The sequence below is a fragment of the Callithrix jacchus genome, chromosome 6, assembly GCF_049354715.1.
Source record: "Callithrix jacchus isolate 240 chromosome 6, calJac240_pri, whole genome shotgun sequence".
NCBI lineage: Eukaryota > Metazoa > Chordata > Mammalia > Primates > Cebidae > Callithrix > Callithrix jacchus.
In genome coordinates this window covers 88,175,564-88,200,670 of record NC_133507.1, presented here as the reverse complement: position 1 = coordinate 88,200,670, position 25,107 = coordinate 88,175,564, and the positions used below count along the sequence as shown (strand labels likewise).

Genomic DNA, 25,107 nt, shown 5'->3' with positions numbered 1-25,107 from the left:
GTCTTAAAATGAACAGATGAATTAAATGATTGGAGTGAAGAAGAATCACATGCGAAGAGAATGATACAGTGTTAACATTACTTCTCAAGAGAGTATGACATGGTACTCAAGAGAGAGATTTTCATTGTGAAGTAACATGGATGTGTCTTTGAAGTGCTAGGAATATTCTCTACTTGATGCAGGTATTAAAATTATATGGGTATTTGCCTTATGATATGATAGATTACGCAATTATGAACAGTCCTATATAAACTGTATATACTTTCACATAGAGATATATGCATATCTATCTACGTTTAGTGAAAATTTTAAAAAGCATGTTTTCTTCAGAGATTGTCAAATGTTAAAAAAGAAAATGAATAATGTTGATGAAGTAAAAAAGACAAGGTGGATTGCCAAATATTGCAGTTGGAATATAAATTGGTAAAACCAGTTTGGTACCATTATTTGGCATCATTGTATAAAGTGGGAAATGTTGGTTGATTTCAATCCAGCAATTTTTTTCCAGATTCTTGCACCTGCGCACCCTCCCATTGTACAGCCTCCTCTCTGAGTGTCAAAGGTAAACTACCCTTCTTGTCATTGGGTTTTAATAACCTGATACTGGAGAGGAGGCAGATTGAGTAATAAGGGAAGAGTTTAAAATAACAATATCTGAGCCTCAGCTATAGATCCATAAGCGCTCACTTATATTTTAATGGTTAATTTACTCGTGTTCATCTTCCACTTCCCTGAGCCAGGAACCGGGTCTATTTAACAGTCATATCCTTCAAGTCTGTAATATATATAGTATATAGTAAGTTTTCAGTAAACTATGTATAAATTTCTAAAAAATATTTTGACAAAAGTAGCATGAAGGAGCATGGGCACAGTGTGGCTTTAATTCATTGTGGCCTCCAGGGAGCAGTGTTTCTGAGGAATTAGGACAACGTTGATGCTGGAGTGGAGAAGGGAATGTCCCTGCCGTGGGTATTTGGCTCATGGTGAATCCCAGGAGACTGGTGACGACTAAGTCCTCTCAGACAGGAGAGGACTTAGCATTGATATCCCTGAGTGGCACTGGAGCAGATAAAGCACCATCACGTTGAACTGGATGTATACAGCCAGCACAGGAGACAGCTGCTGGAGATGCCCAGATATAACTGCAGGGAAACTTACAGCTGGGTGTGAGACCTGAATAGGCAGAAAATGCAAGTGCAGGGAAGAGACAGGTTATGTAAGTATAAATGCAATATGTGATTCTATAATGGAACAATGCATCTGATTAGGTAATTTTCTTTAATAAACAATGTCTGAAATAAGCTCTCACTAACATATTTTAGAGATACATTGCTATTTTTAACATAATGCAATGAAAATAATTTAAGCTATTTTAATAACCCAAGAAATTCGTTATAAAATATTACTTACTCTATTTTATTATTTTCATTCCCATAGTAAGTATTGAAATAGTGCTATGCTTTTTGAACTAAATGGCCTGAGATTACCTAGATATGTAGGCAATGATAATTTTTGTACTAATTTTGTTCAGTTTTACTTGCCTCTGTTAACAGACAGCTACTTGTTATTTCTTCCATGTTTGGGACCTCACCCACCTTTTTTGGTCCTCCCCCATCTTCAAGTGTATATCTAATTATATGATTTAATCTTTCTAATCTCCTGTGGACTATGAAATATATTTGTTATAATTTTTTCAATGGTAGAAAAAAGAATGATTTAAATAAGAGATAGAAGGGCTCCTTTTTCAGAAACGATAATAGTACAATAGTTTATTAAAAGATATTAAGGGTCACTAGTCATCAGGAAAGTGAAAATCAATACCACAAAGAGATATCACCTCACATCTGTCAAAATGCCTATTATCATAAAGACACAAGATAAGTGACAAAAAGACAAAAGTTGGTGAGGATGTGAAAAAAAGATAACCAACATTGTAGGTGGGAATATAGATTGATAGCAGCCATTATGGAAAATAGTATGGAGGTTTCTCAAAAAATTAAAAATAAGACTACCAGAAGACTCTGTGATTCCCTTTCTGGGAAAATACACCAAAGAAAATAAAATTAGCACCTTTGTAACAGGATTAGGGCAGTGTGGGGAAGGAAATCAGAAGTTTTAGGTCAAAGAATAGAAAGGTTCAGTTATGTAGGATGAATAAATTTAGAGACAGAATTTACAGCATAAGGAGTATAGTTAATAATATTGTATTGTATACTGAAAAATCTGCTGAGCAGAGTTCAGGTGCTCTTACTACAAAATTAAAGTATGCATGTGAGGAGATGGATACGTTAATATGCTTGACTTTGGCAATCGTTTCACTGTACGTATGTTTATCAATACATCATGTTGTATACCTTCAGTATATACGATATAAAAATTATAGTAAAAGTAACAGCTAGAATTTATTGAACGCTTATTAAATGATAGGCACTATTCCAAGTTTTCCACATGTATTCTTGAACTTAATCTTCACAATAAACCTTTGAAGTAGGTATTATTTCCATTCTCATTTTTCAGATAATGACACTGAAGCACCAAGAAGTGAAGTTACTAGATGAACATTATACATATGGTAAGTGTGTTTCAAACTTGAACAGTCTTGATCCAGTGTCTCAAATATCTTTCTTCTGTTTTATAAATAAAATATAGGATCTGAGTAAAGCATCTCCCAACTGTTCTAATTATGAGGTGTTTGTTTCAGAAGTTAAAAAGGTGTATTCTGGTAAGAACTGCATTTATGAGTCTTTTATTAAGAAAATATATAACTGTAATATAAAGACTCCAAGGTCATAACCAATTTATACTGTTTTGGAAACAGAAGTTGCTAAGCTATAACAATGCAAATCCTCATCTTAAGATAGTCTGAAATCTTACTGTATTCTATAATTAAACTCTACATCATCAAGGACATACAGTCTCTCAGGCTTATTCTGTCTGTTTTACTGAAAGAGTGACATGTCCTCTTCCTAGTGAAGTAAGGCCACAGGTGTGACTGGTGTACCTAAGCAGAAGGATGGAGTGAAAGTGGGATTTCCATGGTAGGAGGTATTTTGATTGCTCTTTAACCCCACTATGAGCTTGGAGTTCTCTTGAGATAAAGATCTGCTGGCCATTTTAATGCCAGATAATGTTGGCACCTCCAGAAATGATGAGTACTACTTTACAATCACTTTTCTCTCCCATAGTACCATATGACCCAGCAATCCCCCTTCTGAATGTGTACCCCAAGGAAATAAAATCAGCATGTTGTAGGGATATCTGTGCTCCCACGTTCCTTGCAGCATTATTTACAATAACCAGACTATGGAAACAACCTAAGTCTCTGACTAGGACTACTGGATAAAGAAAGAATTAAAGAGAGATGAATGAATTTTAGATTCGCATTTGGCCCAGAGATGTAATGTTTTCCTTTCTGTTCCCAACATTAAATTCTGACCTCTTAATGTCAGAAATTAAAGCTCAAAAATCATAGGTATCAAACAGTATGCATGAACTTCTATGACTTTGTGTTCATAGATGTTTTAAAAAGATAGCAAGGCTATTGCAAATTTTAGGCTTCTTAGGATACTAAAGATTCAATTAGAAACTATAAAACACTTGAAAACAATTCATATCCTTGAGTACAAAATGCAAGATATATTTAATTATCTAAAAAGATATTTATACTATAATGTCATTCTTGTGACTATCTAAATAATTTTTTTAATACCTGGAGTACAGAAACACAAATAAGACAATTTAATAATATCTATTATATTCAAAGGACTATGTTAACAGAAAATAAAACTTATAATTAGCTTAGTCAACTCACTTAACATTATTTTATTCCATAACTTTATCATAGATTTATCTGTTCACATGTTTTCATAAAATGTGGACTATGAAAAGCATAAGAAAATCTTTATATACACTTGTATTTTCCAACTTTAAAAATATGTTTTAGAAGTATCTGTAGCTACAGTGTCAATGAGTCTTATGTGTTACATAAAACATGCAAATCGAAATAATTCTGAGAAGATTTGAAAACCCATCAACATCTGTAAGAGTTTTGGATAATTTTATTTTAAAAAGAAAAGTTTTTTAAAACGCTTTATTTGTGAAAGTAGTGATAGTCACTGCCACAGAAAGCCATTAGTGAAGATGCCATTGAATATACAAAATAGCTTCAATTACAGCTACCATAATATGTGACCTGGAGATAAAGCATAAATGATTTTTTTTAAAAAAAGGAAGGAAGATTATAACAACCACATTCCTGGCTCAGAGCTGGAGTCAATATTATGATATTCTCATATGTAGTAAATATAGGGTCGATTGTGTGTGTATCACTCAGTAATTCAGGTTAGCTAATATCTTGCAAATAAAAAGCCACTTTTTAACACAAACACAAAAACAGAGTTCACATAATTCATGCTTCACAGTAATAATCAGAGAGTTGCCTTTTGGAGGTCAAGTCTGTTGCAATGACTGGATGACAATATCTCAGAAGTATAGCTCATTTTTGAAATAAATGTTTCAACCAATGATCAATTTAAGTAGCCAAATATATATTTCTCTATTTATAGTTGACATAGCAAAATTCTGTTCAATGCGTACTGACGTCTGTATTTTCTATTTGTATGCCATATATAATCTGAAGAGCTGAAAATGCTTGCTGTCTCTCACCTGTCTCACAAATGCTTTAAATGCAAGTATTTTACAGTTTGACAAATGAAATACATAGGAAAGGTAAGTTATTTTCTTGAAATCACACAAAAAGGCAATGGAAGAATCAAGGCTTGCAACACAGTTAACTCTCCAAAGCACCACCTCATCCACATTTGCAACTAACCCTGCAACATGAACTCATAAAAAAAGCGCAATGGAAAACACGTCCCACTGTAAATTGTCTAAAGAGGTTTAATGTGAATGTGAGTTATTCCTTAACACAGATGGTCATGTTTCTTTATTAAATAATAATCTGAAGTTACATGTTATCATTGGATCAACTCTGTTACCTGCCTCTCAGAATCTGAACACATAATTTTACATAAAGACAAATGTTAAAGAATAATTGCATCTCAATGGTTTCTGTGTTTCCTCTACACTTATCTGATGTATATGTTTGTATATTATTTAATGAGTGTGAGGCATATTTAAGCACTATGAGCATATTTAAGCAAAATTGTCCTTTCAGAAAGCTGAGTTATTATTAATTCAAACCTACATCTAAGATTATCTTTAAAAAAATTATAATAAAAGTCAAGTTCCTCTTGAAAAGATGAAACTGGAGAGCTTTCTAATTGATCCAGTGCTTTTTGTTACCAAACAATATAAAATAATGTGTATTATAACAGTAGAATATGACTGACTACCAATTGACTGCATTTGGCTTAGACAACTGAACGTGTTGCAAGAGAATTCACAAAATTTTTGGTAGCTCTTTGCTACAAATTTAATCTCATTCTGGCCACTCAGGAGAATATAACTATCCAAAGAATAAAAGTGATAGACAGGAGTACTTCGGAAACATGATGTCAGTGGAAATGCATCCTCAGGATCTCTACTTAGTTACCAGTTTATAGCAAGGCTGGATCAGTGACACAGTGGGCACATGGTCTAACCTGGCTGGCTACTCTAGCATAAACCTAGCTCCTCCTTGGAGGGAGAAGGGGTGGTTTGACTGCCTACAGCAGTATCATTGGCTTAAGAGTTTTTAAATATCTATTCTAGATTATTGTTTCTAATCTTGGGCAAATTTCTCCTTAAAGCTACATGTTTTCTTTTATGTTTCTAAGGCTAATATCTTATCTATGCCCAAATAGTAACATATTCTACTTTCCTTGTTTAATTGCTCTTCAAAAACCTCCTATTTGCTATATAGTGATCAGAGACATAGGGTTTGTGAAAAAGTACGTAGACATTCTCCTGACATAACTTATCTGGGCCTTAGAATGCTCGATGACAAAATGATTGATCCTCAGTTTTGCCTCTAGCCTATTTTTGCTCTAATATTCTTTAGTTGTGTGATCTTACCCTCTACCCTTGCTCTTCCCCAGCTCTGTTCCAAGTCATAAATGTTAGCTTTTATTCTCATTTCTTTTCATTTTAGGAGTAAACTGAAGCTGTTATTAGACTGTAGGTCCTTATTCTCAGTGCATCCAAGCTATATATACACACAAAATGTATATATATAGATATATACAAAATTATATATAATATATATAATTTTCACCTTTGGGTACAAAGATGGTAGAAACCTCTTTTCTCCTGTCCATATTTTCTCTACTCCATTTAGGATAATAAATTGTATTATTATCTTTCAATCTCATTTACAAATATGACTTTAACTATATTCTTTATAAGAATTGTGCTGGATTCTGAGAGGATTAATAACAATGACATATAAAATACACATTTGAAATACATTTTTGCCCTCAAGAATTTGGCAACCTATTTGGGAAAATGAAGGTGAATAATCATGGAATGAAATTATTAAAAAGGCAATATAAAGCAGGTTATGTATACCATGCTTCAAAGTGAGTGCACACTGAATAGAAAATAATAAAGGAGACTCAGTATTATGGACACTGAAAGAATCCAAAAGAGAATAAGATAATAAGACAGAGGAGTCTTGAAGCGTGGCTAATAGAAGCAAAACAGTTGTACTTACTTACAGTTTTAGATACTGGCAGTAGGTAAGTGCTTATACTCTACAACCTTGTCAGCACTTGATACTATCCAATTATTTTTTCCTTAAAGTATTTTTTTTTAGTTGTACTTTATATTCTGGGGTACATGTGCAGATCATGCAGGATTGTTGTATAGGTAAATACCGGACAATGTGATTTGTTGCCTCTATCACCCTGTCACCTATACCTGGCATTTCTCCCCATGTTATTCCTCCCCAACCTCCGCACCTCCCCACTGTCTCTCCTCTGGCCCCCCAACAGACCCCAGCATGTGATGCTCCTTTCCCTGTGTCCGTGTGTTCTCTTTTTTCAACACCTGCCTATAAGTGAGAACATGCAGTGTTTGATTTTCTGTTCTCGTGTTAGTTTGCTGAGAATGATGGTTTCCAGATTTATCCATGTCCCTACAAAGGACACAGACATTGTTTTTTTTTTTTTATGTCTGCATGGTATTCCATGGTGTATATGTGCCACATTTTCCCTGTCCAGTCTATCATCAGTGGGCATTGGGGTTGGTTCCAGGTCTTTGCTATTGTAAACAGTGCCACAATGAACATATGTGGGCATGTGTCTTTATAATGGACCTATTGATATTCTTTTGGGTATATACTCAGTAATAGGGTTGCTGGGTCAAGTGGAATTTCTATTTCTAGGTCCTTATAAAGAGCCATGCTGTTTTCACAATGGTTGAACTAATTTACACTTCCACAAACAGTGTAAAAGTGTCCCTATTTCTCCATATCCTCGCCAGCATCAGCTGTCTCCAGATTTTTCAATGATGACCATTCTAACTATTCAGTTTTTAAATTTGGGAGGGATTCAGTAGGTGAGACGTGGTTTCTATTACAGTCTCCATTCACACTTAACCATTTATTACGATGTTGAGCTCATCGATATGTTTATGAGCACTTATATAAAAAATCCAAATTCTTTCTTTTGCCTTTTTTTCTGTTGATGTTCCTATAGTATGTAGTATTTTTATATTGTCCTAAAGTTGAGGTATTCTCTCATGGTACATGAACTAATGGGATATTGCAAGTCAGTGAATCATCTTTCTTTACAGTTAGCCACACAGTCAACAGCTAAAGTGGTAGAAATGTTGTCATAGAGCATAGATCCTTCTGCATGCAGATTAAACACATTAGTTTTATGTTGCGTTGCTACTTGAAATGCCAGCCCACAACAAAATCAGGAAGTTGTGCAAGAATGTAAATCAAGTCACTGTTTTCTCCAAGAATTTCTTGCTATCAAAAAAAGTCAGCTCAACTAAATATCTTGCTTACTTCTGTTTCTGATTTACTTTTCATCTCAAGTGTTTCATCGTACTGCAAATCAGTAACAGTTTGAGAATTGATAGCCAGTGCATGAGCCACACTTTGCATAGATTGTTCTATAGGCTTCTGCATTTTTCTCATTTTTCTATGTATATTCAATAATCACTCTCTTTCTCTCTCTCTCTATATATATATACATATATATATTTATGTATATATGTATGCATAGGTATATATGTATGTATTATACATGCACATGTATATATAATACACAAAATAAATAGTTTGTTTTTTGACATGTTAATTTTATGACAATAATAACAATGAGATTGTAGTTAATTCAGAAGATGCTTTAAGATTCAGCAAATAATCAACAGTATTTATTTGGTACTTACTAGACATTGGTTTTCTGTCATAGGCACCATAGGAAGTCAAATAAGATATGCCTAACTTGGATACAAAAAGTTGGATATGTGAAAACAAGTACAACAAAATGTGATGGATACCCAGAAAGATTCATTTACAGGATACATTAGCAGTTCAGAAAATGAAAGGATAGCTAGTACCAGGGGAATTTGGAGAGGGCCACATAAAATCTTCACAGAGGCAAAGATTTTCTGTGGACTTCAGATATTTTATTTTGATGTATCTTATCTTCTGAAATCACAGCAATATTATAACTTGTGCCTTAAAAGTGTATTCCAGATCTTTCATATGCAGATGCTCCTTGACTTACCAGTGATGGAGTTATGTCACAATAAACCTATCATAGGTCAAAAATATAATAAGTTGAAAATGTTGTATGTCAAAAGTGAAATTAATGCCCTGATAAACCCATTGTGAAATAGAAAAGTCCTACGTCAAAGCATCATAAATCCAGATGCTCCTCAATTTACAATGTAGTTACATTCATAAAGTTGAAAAATTTTAAGTTGAACCATCCTAAACCAGGGATCGTCTGCACTATTAACTCTATGTAGCAAACCGGACATCCATCTACCTGTCATCTACCTGTCTTCTGGATGTAGTGTAAGAGTGTGTTATCCCCTTGATAATGTGATAACTAAAATGGATATCAGACAGAGTACCTGACCTACTTAAATCATAGAACCTACAAATAATTTCAAAATTCAATAATGAAAATTTAAAACCCAACAGGATATAAGAATAAATTGATCCCATACTGTTTTAGTCTTGTAAGTATTCTTGTTTTGTATCTGTCCACATTCTTATTCACTGCGGTTCAGGAAAAGCCATCTGTGTTTGTTTCTTTTGTTTTTATGTCTATGTAACATGACTCATCTTGAAGTCCTATCTTATAATGTCACAGAAGAATAATAAAGAATAATGATCATATACCTCTTCACAAACGTGGAGAGCTCCACATTGCAGAATAATACTGTCATAATTTTGAAAATTGCTTTCTTAAAAATTTCTTTTCCTATGATTGCTTATTTCTTTTCAATTTCTTTTCTGACTGTGAGGGTATCTATGTTTTTAATCTCTAATCAATTTCACTCTTTCTACTTTCATGGTTGTAAAGTACAAGTGAAATTCTTCAGCACATTTCACCTTTTATACCTTTTATTTATTTTTTTTCAAAAAATACTGATTACATCAGCCACCTTACTCAAAAAGATTCTTTTGGGAGAAACTAATAAAATTCTAAGCCCATTTCAGGCTTTCAGTCTTATATCATGTTTACTTCAGGTAAACATTTCTATTTAACCAGAAAATCCAAAGCTTTATAACAGAAGCAGTGCCTTCCACAAGAATGTTGTTCCTAACATTTTAGCTTTTAAGGAAAACTTCTGGTATTTTAAAAACTGAGTTTGAAAATAGAAGTAGACTAAAGTAGAAAATTTAGACCTGTGAATCTGAAATGCCACATTCTAACAGACAATGCCAGGGCTCAAGGACATTGCTAAAGGTTTGTTCTCCAATAATGAAAAGAAATCATATTTATATTTGAAAGCTTTTGTTGTTGTTGTTCTTAATTTATTGTGAAATGTTTTAAAAGTTGTGTTTAATGGTCAGAGATATATATCTTTAGTTGTGGTGATCTACAAGAAGAAGACCTTAGAGTGAAACCAAAAATATTGAATCTAGATTTATACCAAATTTAGAAAAAGATAATTGAGAGAAACAAAGTTGGGTTACTTGAGGGGAGGAAGTAAAGTTTCTTTAAAAATAACAGTGTGAAAAACTATTCTCCTTGGCTTACAGGTTTAATTATCATAATAATTGAGCTTCAGAAAGAAATTTCAGATATCACTGATTATTTTTTCAAATATAAATTATATATATTACTATCATCTTTATCTTTAAGTTTAAAAGGGTTTAGTGTTTTTAAAAAAGTCTATTTGAATACCCTTTATTTCTTTTTCTTGCCTCATTGCTTTGGCTAGAACTCCCAGTACTATATTGAATAGGAGTGGTGAGAGAGGGCTTCCTTGTCTAGTGCCAGATTTCAAAAGGAATGTTTGTCATAAATAGCTTTTATTATTTTGAGATACATTCCACCAATACCTAGTTTATTGAGGGTTTTTAGCATAAAGTGCTGTTGAATTTTGTCAAATGCCTTCTCTGCATCAATTGAGATGATCATGTGATTTTTGTCTTTGGTTCTGTTTATGTGGTGAATTACATTTATAGACTGAGTATGTTGAACCAGGCTTGCATCCCTGGGATGAAGCCTACTTGATCATTGTGGATAAGCTTTTTGATGTGCTGTTGCAATCAGCTTGCCAGTATTTTATTGAAGATTTTTGAATCTATGTTCATCATGAATATTGGTCTGATGTTTTCTTTTCTTGCTGAGTCTCTGCCGGGTTTTGGTATCAGGATGATGTTGGTCTCATAAAATAACTTAGGAAGGATTCCCACTTTTTGGATTATTTGGAATAGTTTCAGAAGGAATGCTACCAGCTCCTCTTTGTGTGTCTGGTAGAATTCAGCTGTGAACTCCTCTGGACCTGGGCTTTTTTATGGGTGGTAGGCTCTTAATTGCTGCCTCATTTTCAGACCTCGTTATTGGTCTATTCAGGGTTTCGACTTCTTCCTAATTTCAGCTTGGGAGGATGCAAGTATCTAGGAATTTATCCATTTCTTCCAGGCTTACTAGTTTATGTGCATAGAGTTGTTTGTAATAATCTCTGAATTTGAATTTCTGTGGAATCTGTAGTGATATCCCCTTTATCGTTTTTTATTGCACCTATTTGATTATTCTCTCTTTTCTTTTTTATTAATCTGGCTAGTGGTCTGTCTATTTTGTTTATCTTTTCGAAAGATATTGTCTCTATTTGCAGATGACATGATTGTATATCTAGAAGACCCCCCCAAAAAGCAAACAAGCCCATTCAAAAATGGGCAAAGGATATGAACAGACACTTTTCAAAAGAAGACATATATGAGGCCAACAAACATATGAAAAATGATCTTCATCACTGGTCATTAGAGAAATGCAAATAAAAACTACACTGAGATACCATCTCATGCCAGTTAGAATGGCAAGCATTAAAAAATCTGGAGACAACAGATGCTGGAGAGGATGTGGAGAAATAGTAAGGCTTTTACACTGCTGGTGGGAGTGTAAATTAGTTCAACCATTGTGGAAGACAGCGTGGCGATTCCTCAAGGACCTAAAAATAGAAATTCCATTTGACCCAGCAATCCCATTACTGGGTATATATCCAAAGGATTATAAATTGTTCTACTATTAAGACACATGCACAGGAATGTTCATTCCAACACTGTTCACAATAGCAAAGACCTGGAACCAACCCAAATGCCCATCGATGATAGACTGGACAGGGAAAATGTGGCACATATACACCATGGAATATTATGCAGCCATCAAAAACGATGAGTTCATGTCCTTTGTAGGGACATGGATGAACCTGGAAACCATCATTCTCAGTAAACTGACACAAGAACAGAAAATGAAATACTGCATGTTCTCACTCATAGGTGGGTGTTGAACAATGAGAACACATGGACACAGGGAGGGGAGCATCACACACTGGAGTCTGTTGGGGGGAAATAGGGGAGGGACAGTGGGGGGTGGGTAGTTGCAGAGAGATAGCATGAAAAAAAAAAGAAAAGCTGAAAGAATCATACAGGGAACTCGACCATTAACTTATTCAAGGAGCATTTTGCTGTACTTATCAAATCACCTATACGTCCAACTATCCAGCTCTGTCAGCCCTCACTCCAGGTTGGTTTTTGAATGCATTGCCAGGTATATTGCGAAGCAGTTTTGATGTACTTTAAATAAGGGGGTCAACCATGGGAACATTTCTTAATTCTAATAATTTAAGTTTTGAAATTATCCTTTTCATTGCTTATTTCCCTTTATTAGAGTATGAACCAAGAACATGATTTCTAAAATTTCTGTCTTGGCGAAGTTTTTTTTTTATGGCCAAGCACGTGACCAATTTTTGTAACATGGTTACAAAAGAAGTATTTTCTGCTTGCAGGAAACACGGCTCTACATGCTTATTAAATTGTTCTTGTCAACTATATAATTCCAAAAAAAAGTCTAAAATTGGATGGCTCACAATTTAATTTATAGATATTTACCTGAAGCCTGAGCATTTTAGGACATACTGCAATCAAATCCTTATGTCATCAAGACATTATCATCGTTTCTTTCAATTTCTATTCGCTAAATTTCAATAAATTTATCCTAGAAGTATATCTGTAAGTGTTGAAGATAAATTTGTGAGGATGTAGATATAGCAGTTTTTATAATAGGAGACAAATAGAAACATTTATCGAAAGGAAACTGATGAAAACGCAAGTTGCAGCAAATTATGTCATTTTATTAAACATGTTTTTTACATATCAAATGTTATAGATATATATACCTGGATGATTATATAACAGATTTTTATCAAGAAATATTCTTAATGCAAAACAACCAGAAATGCAAGGGATTTTTACTATCACAGAAATTTTTTTTGTACATTTTTAATTTTACAATGCTTTTGTTTTATGAAACTTTCAGAATCCTCCCCATCCCCAAAGCAATAAATGTCATTAAAGTTATTCACATAAGAGGCAGGCATGGAGCTCAGGCCCAGCCCTGTGTATGTAGGCTAAAGAAAGTGGCCGAAAGGATGTCAGAGGTCTGCAGCCAGGTAATCAACTTGGAGATAGAGAACAAATAAACACCAGAAATCAAGATTAGGTGCTGGGTCAAATCTTGACAGGGAATCAAAAATGACAAGTTATCATCTGGGATGAGGTTAGAGGTTGAAACAAGCAGACATGGAAGCATCTGAACGCACTGTGAAATTAAATTACAGTGCAATGTTATAATGGTCAAGTTTAGCAAGTATTGGTATTACCCATACCCGATAAATCAAGGTGATGCAATTCACCAACTGATCAGAAACCCTGAGACCTAGAACATAATGAAAATCTGTGATTACAACATTTGGGTAAAAACTAAGAGGCTAGAGCCACAGAAACCAAGATCGCCAGTTTGAGCATAATAGAGGCAAGGAAAATAAAATGCACAATCCATTTAGCAAACCAATAGATACCTGTAAGTGATAGTATCTTCTTTACATGCCAGGAAGTCTTTTCATACCTTCTAATGAAGTAGAAAGGAATGTGAAGGTGTGGCTAGCCTAGGATATTAAGTAAATCTAGGTATGTAAATTGGATGAGTAGTTTACTTGACAATAGAGATGAGTAGTTTAACTGGCAAGAATGAATAATACCACATTCTACACAAAAGCAGAAACTTTTTTTTTTAAGGAGTCTTACTCTGTCCCCCAAGCTAGAGTGCGGTGGCATGATCTCAGCTCACTGCAACTTCTGCCTCTTGGGTTTAAGCAATTCTCCTGTTTCTGCCTCCCAAGTAGCTGGGACTACAGGTGTACACCACCACCACTGGCTAAATTTTTTTTTTTTTTTTTTTTTTTTTTGTATTTTTAGTAGAGATGGGGTTTCACTGTGTTTCCCAGGCTGGTCTCGAACTCCTGAGCTCAGGCAATCCACCTTCCTCGGCCTTCCAAAGCACTGGGATTACAGGCATAAGCCACCATGCCCAACTTCTGCATATTCTTATATACAGTGCAGTCATCTGGAAGATGGTAAGTATTTTTAAATTACCCATTTTGTGGGCTAATTTAATTGTACTCTCCCATTGTGGCTACCTAAAAATACGGTCATACAACTTCCCACTTTCAGTTTGTTGAGTTTCTTTTTCTTTGTTTCTTCCCCTCACATTTTTCCTAGGATGCAATCCTTTCTCCTTTGTTGTGTTTGCACAAGCCACTTTCTCATCTCAAGAAGGTCATTTAAATGTTCAAGTTTATTCTCCAAGGACAGTTACCCCTCCCAACTTGATGTTATCCATGAACTTAAGGAGTAAGAGCTCTACTTTATCATCCCAGTCATGGATAAAGATATAGTAATGGACCTAGGACAGAATCTAAAGCATCACTCAATAGCCACCCCCATTCCTCAGGGCAGCGTCAGCCAATTAATAACTACTATTTGAGTGTGACCTTCCAAGCAGTTGCACACTCATGCTTTAATAGTAGGATCTCAACTCTGCTTTGTTGCTCCCTAATTAATGTCATATGAGAGTAAATTAAAAGCCTGACTGAAATAAAGATCTTACATCTATTGCTTTCCCCTTAACCACAGGGTCTGTCACTCTGTCACAGAGGAAATTAGATTAGTCTGATCTGATTTGCTCTTCATAAAGGCATATTTTTTAAAAAGTCCCCCTTGAGAGCTCCTATATGTTTGCAAATTGAAAATTGGTGAATAGAAAGAGCATATAGCAGTCTTTGTGCTTCAAAATGTACACTCTGGATGCAGAGGTCCCTTAGCAACCAGAAGAATTAAATGCATTGTGACTTTTATTTTTAAGTACTAAGATCAATGTACAGCCATACATTTGCTCATCATTTTCCGTGACTTTCCACACAAAAGATATGAATAAGCTTCAGAGCTCATTTATTTGCTCTTTTATTCTCCTCACACATCTTATACAGATGTGTGTAGAGGCTTAAGATCCATCCCAAGATTTAAAAATTGGTCAAAATCTCTGAAGCAAGGCTAAGAGAGAGGATCAAGGATATGATTTAAAAATAACCCAAAGGAATAAGAAGTACAACATCTACGACGGATTCACTGGGGAAACTCTCTTCCTGATTATACTTGAAAAAAATCCTTCTCTGTATATTTCTTAATTTTAAGAAAATCTTATCATGATGATTATGCCAAAAATATAATGGCACTCTGAAGCTCACTTACTACTCAATATGGTTTGAATGTGTCCTTACCCAAAATCTCTTCTTGAAATTATAATCCGAATTGTAATCCTCATGTGGTAAGGAAGGGACGTCGTGGAGGTGATTAGATCGTGGGGTCAGTTCTCTCATCCTGTTCTCATGATAGTGAGTGAGTTCTCACTATATCCAGTGGATTCATAAGGGTCTTTTCTCCCCGTCTTTCTGCACTTCTCTTTCCTGCCATCCTGTGAAGAGTTGCCTTCCATCATGATTGTAAGTCTTCTGAGGCTTCCTTAGCCTTGCAGAGCTGTGAGTCAATTAACTAAAGCTCTTTCCTTTATCAATTACCCAGTCTTGGGTATTTCTTCATAGCAGCATGAGACTGGACTAATACATGATTAGAATCTCTACCACAAGGAATCTAGAAGTTAAATATGTTTTGTAGAGTTCTTAAATCTTTCAATGTGTGCAAATTGACATATATATATACCTGTTACACCAAATTATCAAAATAATATTTTTTCTTCAACATGTTCAAATAAATAAAATAAAAGGATTGTACAATATTTTCAAGGAAAGATATGGATTAATCAGTAAATACTAAAGTATTTATATGAAACAAAAATAAGACAGATTTCTTTTATCGTTTCAGTAAATATCTGTTGGGCACCTATTGTGTGATAGGCACTCATGCAAGCCTTGAAGATACAGGGGAAACATATCAGAAAAAATTTCCTGACCTCTCAAAGACTATACTATAAGGGGAAGAAATAGACAACAAACACATGAGTGAGAAAATAAATATACTATGTAAGTTTCAGTAACTTATGTGGTAATTTAAATAGGACCAATCAAAAAGGATTCTCTGAGCAAAGAATAAAGGAGGTGAAGGTATGAAACATATGGTTATCTGGAAAATGATATTTTTAGGCAGAAGAATAGCAAGAACTAGATTAATATTGTTTCTCCTTTAATTTAATGAAAGTGACCTGGCCACTGTGGCCTCATATGCTGAACTGATGAGGAAAAGATAGAGTCACTGTACATATAACAGAATGTCAATGAATTTTTAAATGATGGTATTGCTTTTGATTACCTAGCATAGGTCACAAGTATTTGTGGTAAAAATTGCAGTAAAACTTACCCTATAATAAATGTACATGTATAAAGATAATCCTTTATGGTTAAAAATTATTAATATTTTATGCTAGAAATATTATTTTTCAAAAGTTTTTAATGGAATTTGAATATTAGAGAAACAACTCCCTGAATAGTATTTTATCAAGGTTAGTAGTTATGTTTTTTTGTTTTGTTTTTTTTTTTGAGACGGAGTTTCGCTCTTGTTACCCAGGCTGGAGTGCAATGGCGCAATCTCGGCTCACCGCAACCTCCGCCTCCTGGGCTCAGGCAATTCTCCTGCCTCAGCCTCCCGAGTAGCTGGGGTTACAGGCATGCGCCACCATGCCCAGCTAATTTTTTGTATTTTTGGTAGAGACGGGGTTTCACCATGTTGACCTGGATGGTCTCAATCTCTTGACCTTGTGATCCACCCGCCTCGGCATCCCAAAGTGCTGGGATTACAGGCATGAGCCACCGCGCCCGGCCAGTAGTTATGTTTTGAGAGGTAATGAGCAGGAAAGATTTTCCTTGTGGATAGGCACACATACATGCATATCTCCATTAAACACACATGTACACATATCCCTATACCATACAAGTAATGGAATATTAAAGTTGACAATTGAAATTCAAAAATATTAACTCATTCACCTTTTATAATCTTATAACATGTATGAAATAGCCAAGTAAGTAATTTGAAATAATTATACTTTATATATTAGAATAAAGGGAATACATTTGTCTTATTTAGAACAGCTTAAATTTTAAAGCTTAATGAACTGAAAAATCACTTGACTTGATTGCCAAATGTGTGCTATCCTTTTTCACCTACTCTACCTTCCCCCTCAGAATTAAGCAAAGTTACCACTTGTACAAAAGAAAATCTATAATGTAGGGCACTTTTCAAGGTGTTTCTATTTTAAAGGCTTAAAAACAGTGCAATTTTATGGAAAATGAATGGTCTTATCCATTCTACAATTTCAATGTCTGATTGAATCAACTCAAGCATTCAATCAATCATGTTACAGGTAAGGCCAGCTATAACATGGCTAAATTGTCAGGTTAACCTTCTGCGGATATAATTGGCATAATGTATTATCCAAATTGTACAAAAGGACATTGACATAAAGTACAGTTTGGAATTCAGAAAAAGATGGCTAAGATGATGTCCTTTTAGGTCATAGGGAGAATAGGATCAGAATATCCTAAGGTAAGTCAATAATTGACAAAGAAGATAGAAATTATGACCTCCAGTTAACACAGTGGACCAGGGCAAGGGAAACAATAATGTGTTAGGGCACGCCAGCTTGCATTAGCCACAGAGTGGCTTGTTCTCACTATAAATTACAGACACAAGGGAAAGTGCTTAATACTAATGAGGCAATGCTTGATTACTCAAGGGATAGCGAGAGAAAATGTCATCACTCTGTTAATGCCATTCATTCTCCTGAGTAAGAAAAAAAAATACATGGTTGTAAGTTTATAAAAGTTTAGGCACATTTGTGAAGGTAGAACTGCTACAGAAAATAAAATCATTTTTTGAGATTGACATGTTCCTAGACAGCCTTTTCCCCCCAACAAACTGTTCAGATGGACCTATTATCAATATTACCTAATATCAGTGTTACATTTGGGAAGAACGTACATGTAAGATAATTAATAACAAAGAATTAAAGGAATAAATTTTCAAGTGTTATAATAGTTTCCATAAGGCAAACTAAAGCAAGCCAAATTGGTCAATGGTTGGCACTATTTTTTATACCATGCTTTTACAAAAATACTCAGGGTGAGAGTTACTGTTATAATTCTAGTCCCAAAATTTTGAATTCTTAGACACAGAACAAATTTCAGCTGAATCCACCTCTCTGTGATTGAATAGGCTGTCAATGATTGCCTATAAATTGCTATTGCTGTAAGAGTGATCAATGATTATTGTCCATCGGACAGAAAAATTATGTGAGTGACAACATGTCTCTCCTTATTCCACAAAATGATTCCACGGAAGCAAAGCTATAAACCGTATTCCTGAGAAATGGAAGCATTTTACATCATCATGTTGATATGGGAGGGGGGCTGGAGGGTGTGTCCTTGGCAAGGGCTCTATCCCGCCATCTGTGCCTACGGACCTAGTAGAGGACAGCCATTCCTGCCTTTGCGCCCGAATGTTGCATTTTTCCGAGACCACCCTGGCCCACCACGCTCCCATCCTGTGGCTATAAAAACCCCGAGACCCTAGTGGACAGAGACATAAGTGGCTGGATGTGGAGAGGAATAAATCACTGAAAGATAATACAAACGGCTGGACATGAGAGGAATACTTCAGCGGAAGAGCACACGTTGACAGGAACCGACAGATGCTGGGAGGCCATCGACCGGCGGAATGACAGGGAGTCAGGCCGGGGCAGTCAGAGGAGAAACCCACCGCTGGGCAGCGAAACTCCAGGGGGAAACTACCTTCTCACTCCATCCTCCTTCTGGCCTCCCCATCCACCTCGCTGAGAGCCACCACCACTCAATAAAGAACCTTGCACTCTTTCCAAGCCCGTGTGTCATCCACTTTTTCCAGTACACTCAGGCAAGAACCTGGGCTACAGAAAGCCCTCTGTCCTTGCGATAAGGCAGAGGGTCTAACTGAGCTGATAACACAAAGCCTCCTGCAGATGGCTAAACTGAAAGAGCACACTGTAACACACGCCCACAGGGACTTCTGCTGTAAACATTCACCCCTAGACGCTGCCCTGGTGTCAGAGCCCCACAGCTTGCCTGTCTGCATGCTCTCCTAGAGGTTGGGGCAGCGGGGCACTGAAGAAGTCAGCCATTTCCCTATCACATGCCCTGCAAGGGAACTTACCTCATTTCAATATTAACCAGTTACATACACCTGGTAGCTGGGCACTGCTTGGCAAATAATGCACATATGATATACTAAAGACAGAGAAAAAATACATACTGAGGACAGGATAAGAGCCTGCCTTCTTTACTCTTAGATCAGTGGTTATTTTGCAGTTCAAGAAGGTATCAAAATATTATTTTTATAATAACTAATGTAGGAAGCACAAGATGCTATATCCTTCTTACAGGTTATAACTTCTGTTTTCTGTACCTAACCTTCTTGTTAACATAAAGCATATTATATGTTTTAAAACACTTTAAATACACAAAATACACATTCTTGTCAGTACCACATCACACCTACTCAAAGGTTTAAATGGAATATTGATCTGCCATTATTAAGCACAATTGGCATAAAAGAGGTTTTTGATACCCATTTTTAGAATAAAGCAACATTCCCGTTCTCTCTCCCTCTTTTTCTTCCTCTTTCTTCCTCTCCTTCACTCCTTTTCTTTTTTTTCCTAAGAAAAAAAACATATTATACAATCACCTATTTTTATTGTTCCAGACATTATGTATGTTTTATTTAAAATACGTTTTTTGGTCAGGTGTAGTGGCTCATACCTGCAATCCCAGCACTTTTGGAGGCCAAGGTGGGAGGATCACTTGAGACCAGGAGATGGAGGCTGCAGTGGACCATATTCACACCACTGCACTTTAGCCTGGACCACAGAGTGAGAGGCTGTCTCATAAATAAATAAATGCATACATAGATAAAGTTAGTTTTCTTTTGGAAGGTAGGTGATAAGAGGTGAAGAGAAATAAGGAAGCAAGTTGAATTTTTAATCTTCATGTATTAAGCTCTAAGGAATATCCATATTTTTATTCAATCAGCATAAATGAATATAAAAGCACAAATAAGTGTTCCAAAACACTTTAATATTAGATCTGTTCTTTCAGATTCTACTTGAAAATGTATAAAAATAAAAAAAAAAAAGAAACCTATTTGATTTTATCAAATACTTTGTCATTCACATGAGTACTGGTTAGATAACTTGCCCAGTTAATAATGCTAACATTTGACTTCAATATGTCATGAATTTGGCTCCTATAAAGGTAATCGTGGCCGGGCACGGTGGCGCAAGCCTGTAATCCCAGCACTTTGGGAGGCCGAGGCGGGTGGATCACGAGGTCAAGAGATCAAGACCATCCTGGTCAAAATGGTGAAACCCCGTCTCTACTAAAGATACAAAAAATTAGCTGTGCATGGTGGTGCATGCCTGTAATCCCAGCTACTCGGGAGGCTGAGGCAGGAGAATTGCCTGAACCCAGGAGGCAGAGGTTGCAGTGAGCCAAGATAGCGCCATTGCACTCCAGCCTGGGTAACAAGAGCGAAACTCCATCTCAAAAAAAAAAAAAAAAGAAAAAGTAAAAAGAAAAGGTAATCGTGTATATAATTTTTGGTAAAAATATTTCAGCTCCCTTCTCACACACTATTATAATCCTATTCAGCAGAGACATAATGGAAATTTATTTAAATATCAGTTATTTATTTATTCCCCACTGTGAAAATGTATGATAGAGACACTTGGAGATAACTTCAAAAAGGCAATATCCTGAAAAGAAAGACTTCAAATGCTGAAATGCCAAGTACAGTCTTTTGGTACATGGCAGGTTCTTATTAAATTTGTCTTTACTAAACAACAGCAAAAATAAAAGTAAAAAACACATAACTATTGATATGGTTTGGCTCTGATTCCCCACCCAAATCTCATCTCGAAGAGTAATTATTCCCATGTCATGGGAGGGACCAGGTAGAAGGTGACTGAATCATAGGAGTGGGTTTTTCCCATGCTGTTCTCATGATAGTGAATAAGTCTCATGAGATCTGATGGTTTTATACAAGGTAGTTCCCCTGCATATGCTCTCTTGCCTGCCACCATTTAAAAGGTGAGTTTGCTCCTCTTTTACCTCCTGCCGTGAGTGTGAGGCCTCCCAAGTTATGTGGAACTGTGAGTCAATTAAATCTTTCCTTTATTAACTACCTAGCCTCAGGTATGTCTTTATTAGGAGTGTGAGAACAGCTTAATACAGCTATGTATTTCATGTAATGGTACATTCCCAACCTTCCCATTCAACTAGCAGGTTAAAAATAGGTAAGATATCAATACCCTTCCCATAAAAGTTCCACCGATTCAATCAATCCTCTTTGATTTCTGGGAATTTCTGATGAATAAAGTACTGCCCTATGCATGGACTGGAATGAACCTAATCTGAGATTAAATTCTGAAGTGATCCAGGCACCTATAAAGGTAAAAGTATTTACATTCCAAGCAACTTAAAGTCATAGTCCAGGCTAGTGGGGGCCACAGTACCATATTGTGGTGTAGGAGATCTGATGTATTCGCTTTTTTGAAGATTTATGATTTTTCTTTTCTGTAGATAATTGCTTATGCATACAAATTACACTTTATTCAAATCCTCAGGTATAAAATTTTAGCCCATGCCAATGAGTGATGACTAGATTGTTATCCTCAGTGTCTGACTCAATGTTTCCCTATTAAAACAATATTTTTCTTACATGCCTTTCACTGGGCAGAAATCAAATATGTGGATGATATTATATACCTAGATATGTAATTTTAAAAAATCAACATAATATTTCACTCACAAGAAAGAAAAGTAGTTTACAATAAAATAATATGTAAATCTTTAGGTGCCTGTATTAGTCCATTTTCAAGCTGCTGATAAAGACATACCCAAGACTGAGCGACTTATAAATGAAAGAGGTTTATTGGACTTATAGTTCCACGTGGCTGGGAAAGTCTTTTTTTTTCCTTCAACTGTAAGTCCTAACAACAATGAGTGATTTGATTAGACTCTTGTTATTTCTACAGCTGGGGAAGAAGTGCTCATCGCTGAAAGTTGGTCTGGACAATTTCTGACTGTCCTAGAATGAGCTGGAGAATGCTGTCATTAGATAGAAGGAAGCCTCATAAGGAAAAGCCTAGTCATAGAGTCTCCCTACTCTTTTCAGTGCTGCACCTGGATTTTGTGCAAGGTTACTGGGTCTTTAAGCACTTCAGTTTTCTTATCTGTAATGAGGTGGGAGTGTTTGATGATCTTTGATGCCATTTCTCACTGTTAAATTACAAACTTTGTTTGTTTGTTTGTTTAGTTTTGTTTTGAGACAGAGTTTTGCTCTTGTTGACCAGACTGGAGTTCAGTGGCTGGGTCTTGGCTCACTGCAACCTCTGTCTCCCAGGTTCAAGCAATTCTTATGCCTCAGCCTCCCAAGTAGCTGGGATTACAGGTGCCTGCTACCACGCTCGGCTAATTTTTGTATTTTTAGTAGAGACGGGGTTACACCATGTTGGCCAGGCTGGTCTCAAGAGAGACTACCCTTATATCATCACTTCAAAACAAGCAAGAGTGCCAGAGACCAGCAGGGGCTCCTAGCAGTTAGAAGAAACAGTATATGATTAGCCATTTCCTCTCTATGATGCTGTGTCTGCTCAGCTCCTTTCAATGGAAAACAACAATTGTACCTCGGGGCTTATGTTATGTAATGGGTCAGATGGGAAAGTCTAGACAACCACTCTTCACTCCAGACCTTTGAGTAAGAGATCCCAAGAGCGGTGTCGAAAAGAAACATGGCTCCCTACTCCTCCATGTCCCGTACTGCACAAAGGAACACAATAACTTATTCCTCCTATCTTACTGTAACTTTGAACTTGTTGATACATCTGTCTCCATTTTCTCTTCCCTTCTTTTACCCAGTCTCTTGTAAGCACTATTTTATTCTATGATATCAACTTCTATGATATTAACATCCCCCCTTGACTTTTTTTTTTTTAAGATTTCACATATGAATGATACCATGTGGTATTTCTTTTCTGTGTCTGGGTTATTTCACTTAACATTATATTCTCCAGATGCATCCATGTTGTTGCAAGTAACAGGATTTAATTCTTTTCAATGACTGAATAGTATTTCATTGTATATGTGTATATATATGTGTGTGTGTGTGTGTGTGTGTGTGTATCACCTTTTATTTATCCATTGACTCACTGTTGGACACTTAGGTTGATTCCATACCTTGGCATTTGTGAATACTACTTCAGTGAGCATGTAATAAACATTTTAAATGATTCTGTAGCCCATTTCATTAGTTAGTGATGAGTTTTCTTTTCAAATTTTCCTGAAAAGTTTTATTTTGTATATTACAAAAGTCATTCGTAAAGTAAAAAGCAACAACAAAAAAAATTCTTAAGTTATTATTTTGTGTTGACTATAATTTTGTGTGTGCTTAATATAAATATAAGAAATATTTCTGAAAGCTTTCTACTAAGGAACATAACCCAACAACACAGTTTAAAAAATGACAGAATTCTATTGAGTGTCTCTAGATTTTTATTTAATGTAACTGAAAACTGTTAGTTTAAAAGAAAAATCTGCAATTAGAAGAGGTAAAAAATACATAAAAAGCTGTCTCTGATTATTGTCTAAGTATGTAAAACTAAGCTTCTTCCTTAATCAAATGTAAACTAAATAAGGTACAATGAGTTAAGTTGCCCTACCCAGAATTACACAACCAGAAATCAAACAAATAATTAGCCAATTTACCATACATCAAATCAACTACTTGTGAGAGAGAATGATTATGTGCTTCTGTAAGAAAAATGTAAAATCATAAAATTATTGACTATTAAATCTTGGCAAGAATTTAGAATCAGCATATAGTCAATAGAGTATAGAAACATGTTAAAACACTAAATTATTTTTACTTTTTTAAATTAAAAAATCTTTCAGTTCCTGATACTGAAAGATTGTTTGGTTGACTAAAAATGCTACAATTTTGAAATTTATTCTCTTATTTTTATATTACTCAAAGGTACATTGAACTGCCAAACAGATAGTTTTAAATTCCTCCTCTGTACTCTTGTATCACCTGGGACATATGTCTGATAAAATCCTGAAGATCCTGTTAATAATTTTTGGTTTATTTGTGTGTTTATCCATGCAAGTTTTTGAGCAAGGAAACTGTGTTTTTTATATCTCTATATTCTCAGCAACTAGATAATCTGGCCATCTATGTGCTCAATAAAATTGAAGTTAAAAATAAAATAAAATTGATGTCAAACACAATTATATGATGTCGTTGTCTTGGACTGTGCTCTTGTACTAGTCCCCATCAGACCAGACCAAACCAAAATGGAGTCACTAATGCTAAATGTCATATAAGCAAATTGCAACTGTTAGGAAGCAGATAGATCCCAAATAGCACAGCTTTTCCTGAAAACAGGAGATTCCAGTCTACACGAGTCAGCATAATAAGGAAGATCTGCTTTAACCCTTTCCAAAAATTAATTCAAGTAACCTAGCATTAACCAATGAACGTTTTTCCTTTGTTCTGCTTCCTTCTCTTCACCTTATAAAACACACTGTTCTGCCATTTCCCAGTGAGAACTCACCTTCTGCTTTGTAGGATGTAAGCTGTCTTGATTAATGAATTGCAAATAAAATCAATTAGATCCATAACTAAATTTGTTATAATTTTATATTTTGATGTGAGGTTAGCACACATATTTCACTATAATTCCAAATTAAAACAAACATATTACTATTCTAGCAAATTTGTGCATATATATATATACACACACATATGTAGACATGATTCCACTAGACTAACAGTCCTTAAATTATGCTCTGTATGAGTATTACCCATAGAGTTTAATAAACATGTAAATTTCTAGTACTTACTAAGATATTCTGACTTAGTAAGACCAAAGTAGAGCCAAAAATGTTGATATTTTTAAGAAAGCACCTTAGGTTATCAATATATTAACCGTGTTTAGGGAATACCACACTAGGCTTCTTAATATGTTGAAGTAGCTCATGGATTCCCAGTGTTACTTTTGAAAGTGCCCATGTACCCAAACTGGGAGCCACTAA

General features: G+C 35.4%; 1 long non-coding RNA gene across 1 annotated transcript; it reads left to right on the top strand.

Annotated features, from left to right (window-relative positions):
* Window positions 1-922: 922 nt before the first annotated feature.
* LOC118154598 (uncharacterized) lies at window positions 923-24,300 on the top strand. The gene is made up of 4 exons (XR_004744695.3): window positions 923-1,216; window positions 2,518-2,572; window positions 13,892-14,049; window positions 22,050-24,300. It is a non-coding gene; the product is annotated as an uncharacterized LOC118154598 (long non-coding RNA).
* Window positions 24,301-25,107: the final 807 nt, after the last annotated feature.